Source organism: Dasypus novemcinctus, chromosome 26 (genome assembly GCF_030445035.2).
Source record: "Dasypus novemcinctus isolate mDasNov1 chromosome 26, mDasNov1.1.hap2, whole genome shotgun sequence".
Taxonomy (NCBI): Eukaryota; Metazoa; Chordata; class Mammalia; order Cingulata; family Dasypodidae; genus Dasypus; species Dasypus novemcinctus.
In genome coordinates, this window is record NC_080698.1 from 58,686,659 (window position 1) to 58,692,106 (window position 5,448).

General features: G+C 44.4%; 1 pseudogene; it reads right to left on the bottom strand.

Annotated features, from left to right (window-relative positions):
* Window positions 1–3,281: 3,281 nt before the first annotated feature.
* On the bottom strand, window positions 3,282–4,562 carry LOC101435587 (mitogen-activated protein kinase 1 pseudogene; annotated as a pseudogene).
* Window positions 4,563–5,448: the final 886 nt, after the last annotated feature.

A 5,448-nucleotide genomic window follows, 5' to 3' on the forward strand; every position in this document is an offset into this window, starting at 1 on the left:
ATGAGCTTTAAGTAAACCTGGTGTAACCCTTGAGAATTTGCTCTGAATTCTCAGTCTTTTCTGAGCCATCATGTTGATCCGGATTACAGGAGGAAAAATCACATATTTACGTGACTGTTACATGCTTCTTGTCTTCACTGGATGAGTATCATATTTCAAACACCAGTATAACAATTTTAAAGCACAAATGCTTTAAGTATGTGTATAAGCAAAAGGATTGCTCAGATTTTTCAAAACCACTATATTTACAAAAATATTTCCCTTAAACTTGGGATTGCTCCAAAACAGTGATTTACAAATATAGAAGTATTATGAGAAGGGCCCAAAAGCACGTGTATATATGTGTGTTAACATACTGTACTGTTGGCATACTATATAAAAGTTACCAGTTTTAAAACTGTATCAACATATAAGCAAATAAAAATGAAATAGCCTCCTCTGAATGGTCCGAATACCAGGTAGCAGGTGTAGCGGGCAGTACACAAGGTAAGTCCTTAAAGACCACCGATGAGCCACAGGGGGCTTCTGAAAGCTAACAGTTTCTTCTATACCCATCACCCATGCCTGAAAACAAAAGGAGTTCATGTGAACTTGCCATGCACTGCGTACTGCACACAAAATACAGGGTATTCTTCTACCCGTACATCAAATGGCCTGTGGGTCAGCACAGAGTAATCCTGACGAATTCCCTCAGCGCCACCCCACTCCCTTGTGGATAGTCTATTTTGCACGAAATGAAAGGGCTGGAATGTTTCACCTGGAATTTTTGGCTTACATTTTAGATACCAAAAAAGCCATTAGTCTGGGAGATTATCTGAATGCATGGTTAATGGAGGCGGTTCAGTATCCCCAGTATGAATTTAGATGACCTAATCTGTACATTTTTAGAAATGTAAGAAGATCCAAAATATGAGTCTATTACACATAATAGCTAGTACTTTTCACAGATACCCTGGTTGTGACAATCTTGGGCCTGTTAAATTATGTTTGGCATGATCAATATAAAGCATACAACTTATGGCTACAGTGATTCCAGAATGTGGTTAGTGGTCTCATGCCAATCAGACCCCATGGGGAAAGCAAGAGGGATGGCAAAGAGCCCTCGGTTCCCAGGCATTAGTGTCCAGGGCTATGGCTTTCTATTAGAAGAGGAGTACAAAGTTAACTGCATGAAACTACTAACATTCCATTTAAAAAGAAAGTATAAAAAAACAAGAGTAATAAAACTAACTGTCAGCACTCCTTTTAAAATGAAAACTGAGTTATCACTGGATCACAGAGTTGACTCTGTGTGGTCTGTGCTGTGTGGACCTTTCATGAGGCAGCCTAGAGCAGGAAAGTGAAAGCCATGGACTTCAGTGCACGGAACCTACATGCGGGTCAGGTTTTTGAGGACAAGCCAGAGGCCCTCTTTTAGCCACCAGCATCCTGGGCTGGGCGCTATGGGCTGAGGGCCACTGGGCGGCCTTCCACAGCACTCACCTGTGCCCAGGGCCCGCTCTGGGGAACACAGGCAAGCCCTCTTTACAAAGAACCAGAATCCAACCTGAGATGTTTGGCTGCTTCTTCAGGATTTGACAGAGTATTTTAAATCTATGATTGGAATAAAGGAAAACATCAGAGTAGATTCTCTGCTGTGCAGAGGGAAAAGGACCCTGTGGAAATGACTTTCTACATCATGGCATGGAAACCGAAGTGGAGAGGTTATGTCCAGGGTGGGAAGGTGAGGGCCATAAGCATTTCTGTTATAAAGCACAAACTGATCCTGCCTACCCATGCAGACACACTAGCCCAGAGGAAATCAACACTGAATCTTAGCATGAATGTGAAGATAGAAGATGTACATTTATTTCCATGTATTACAAGTACATTTCTCTTCATATTAGCAGGCAGTCTTTATATAACCCATTCTCCACTGCTGTCCAAATCAAACAAGAAAAAAAGGACAGCTGAGAAATGAAAAGCTGAAAATAGAATTTTTTTCCTAAGTGATCTGCTGGAGAGCATTTTCCATGGAACACAACTCAGAGGTAACAATAGATTTCTTCGTTTCAATCATAGGCATGTGGCACTTGGACAGTCATCTCTGCACAGAAAGATGTAACAGTCATGCGAGGGTACAGTAATTACTGAACAAGGCAGATTTCTCATCACAGAGAGCAGTGGGGAAAGTCGAGAGGGGGTACCACACGGGGACAGAACACCGAGTCAACTCCGCAGTTTACAGCGTCAGGGACAAATACTTAAAAAGGTCAGTAAGAGGTGGGTATAGCTTCAAACGTGACTTAGTGCTAGCTTGTTCTGATGGTCTTTTTACTCAACAGTATCAGAAACATTTGAGAGTACTTGACAACAGAACAGTGCTTCATGTCACAAGCTCATGAAGGCTTTATTACAAATTGTTATATTGGAAAATAAACTTGAGATGCTGGCATGCTGTCGAAGGAAATAGGGTTGTACACTTTCTCATTTAAAGACGCAGTGTTCCTCTCTGCTAACTCCTCAGGCAACACATGTAGTTACTGGAATCCACATGGTGGGAAGCAGCTCATGGGTGTTGTTATGACAGGCGTGTGGAGCTCTACCCTGTGACATTCGGGTTAGCCTGCTCCCTAACTCTCCAGATACTTGCCACATCATGGTGTCGTGACCTTTGTACTTCTCTCAGCAAATGCTGAATGAAGCTGCCACTTTGAGTCTTTTTATACAAGTCTTGCAAATACTCAGCACTGCATGTAACATACATTTTGACAAGTGTTCTAAGTCTATAAATGGTACAAGGAATCATGGTACACCTACTGAGTGAAACTGGTGGGTGCAATATACTTCTTCCTTTCTATTTGGAAAAATGACTGAACTTCCCAAAAGCTGGGCGGAGAGCACATGCCTTAAATATGTTAGTGACTAACGTGAAAAGACAGCTGACAAGCGCCCCCAGAGGATTAGGGAGATGGGAGCCCTTGCAGCAGTCTGCGATGTGATCCAAGGGCATTTGCACGTGCTCCTGCTCTGAGGAGACCATTGTGGTCAGAAGTCAAAGTGCAAATAAGGAGCCGTCACTGACTTAAAGTGCCCTAGGTAGCAGCCTTCCCTATCACAAAGTGAGACACTAGTGATGAGGGGGAGGCTAGAAAAGACCCATCTCTGGTGAGCCTGCCTGGGTCAGCACGGCGGTATGGAGAGGACTCAGAAGAGGAAGGAACCACTGCATCTTTCAAACCAGAAAGTAATTAGTGACTAAAGCGATGGTAAGCAGCAGGTGCACTGAATACTGCCGTGCGCCACCAAGGGTGACACACAGGGGGCCAGGGACAATTCTCTGGACTGAAGGAATTCTTTGAAAGCATAAAAGCCACAACTACCAGAAACCGCCCCTCTGAATGGCTCAGAGGAGTCCAGGTGGATAAGCCGAGACAGGCTGGAGACAGGACCAGGGTTCAAGAACTGGGAGGAAGAAGACCGATGTCTGAGCACGTCCAGTCCTCTAAGCCCTTGTCCTGACAAATTTAAGATCTGTATCCTGGCTGGAATCTAGCAGTCTCTTTGAAAACGAGTTCTTTGAGTTTTTCCTTAGGCAAGTCATCCAATTCCATGTCAAACTTGAATGGTGCTTCAGCAACAGGCTCATCACTTGGATCATAATACTGCTGCAGATGCGGGTGGGCCAGAGCCTGTTCTACTTCAATCCTCTTGTGAGGGTTGAACGTCAACATTTTATCCAGTAAGTCCAGAGCTTTGGAATCAGCATTTGGGAAGAGCCTGTTCCATGGCACCTTATTTTTGTGTGGAAGAGAAAGCAAATAGTTTCTAGCTTTTAAGTTTATAATACAATTCAGGTCTTCCTATGATGGGGATCCAAGAATACCCAGAATGTGGTTGAGCTGGTCAAGGTAATGTTTTCCTGGAAAGATGGGCCTGTTGGAAAGCATCTCTGCCAGAATACAGCCTACCGACCCAATGTCAATGGACTTGGTATACCCCCTGGAATTCAACATGATCTCTGGAGCCCTGTACCAACGTGTGGCTACATACTCTGTCAGGAACCCTGTGTGATCATGGTCCGGGTCTGCCACACGGGCCAAGCCAAAGTCGCAGATCTTGAGATCGCAGGTGGTGTTGAGCAGCAGGTTGGAAGGTTTGAGGTCACGGTGCAGAACATTAGCTGAGTGGATATATTTTAACCCTCGGAGGATCTGGTAAAGAAAATAGCAGATATGGTCGTTGCTGAGATGTTGTGTCTTCAAGAGGTTGTAAAGATCTGTTTCCATGAGGTCCTGTACTATATATACATCTTTCATTCGCTCGATGGTTGGAGCTCGAATAATGTCATTGATTCCAATGATGTTCTCATGTCTGAAGCGCAGTAAGATTTTCATCTCCCTCAGTGTTCTCTGGTAGTAGGTCTGGTGCTCAAAAGGACTGATTTTCTTGACAGCTACTCGAACTTTGTTGATATTATCATAAGCAGAGCACACCATGCCGTAGGCACCCTCGCCGATGTAAGAAAGGTTGGTGTAGCGCGGCCTCACGTCGAACACCTGCCCACGGACCATCTCCGGGCCCGCGCCGCCCCCCGTGCAGCCCCCGCGGACCGTAGAGGAGGAAGGAGGGCGCCGCCGAGGTGAGCGGGAGAACCGACGGCTGCACGAACCGACTGCCTGACTCAGTTGTAGGCACTCTAGGCTCCCTGGTGTGGTGGCTGACCTTCTTCAACTCCATGTTAGCAGAGTGGGGTAAGTCCAATAAACCAGAGTGTAGGAGCTGAAGTCTCTTGAGGCTCAGGGCCTGGCTATCATGTGATCATTCCAGAGATTCAGATCCCCTGGCTATATATTAAACCCCAGCATCAAATACAATTCTGGTAAAGTAACAGGAAAGGAAAGTGGGTTATATCACTGAGTAGAGACCCATATAATGAGAGTGAAGGTAGACCCACATCCTGGGGAGGACTGATGCCATCAAATAGAGGGAACTGTATCTCTCAAGAGAAAGGGTGGCTCCCAGGGCATTGGGCAGTTGAGCAAGTCAAGCCCTCAACACTGTTGCAAGTATCTCTGAACATGGCTCCTCAGGAAATGAAGATTGACTGTCACTGTGGGGCCCAAGGGGAGGGGGAAAGAGGTATTGAATAGATGGAACCAGTGTAACTGTGTGGGCAATAGAAGTGTTACACAAGAGTACGCAAGGATGGATATAAGACATGTAAAATTACACCAATTATGTATTTTTTAGACAGTTTTATTGACTTACATTCATATACCAAACAATACACATTAGTATAATCACAATGTTTAGCATTAATCACCACAAAAATGTTTAGAACAATTTCATTACTCTAAAAAGAAAAACTCCCCTTAGCAGTCCTTCCCCAGCCCTACATAACCACTAATCTAATTTTGTCTTTATAAATTGATTTATATTTACATTTTGTATAAATGAAATCATACA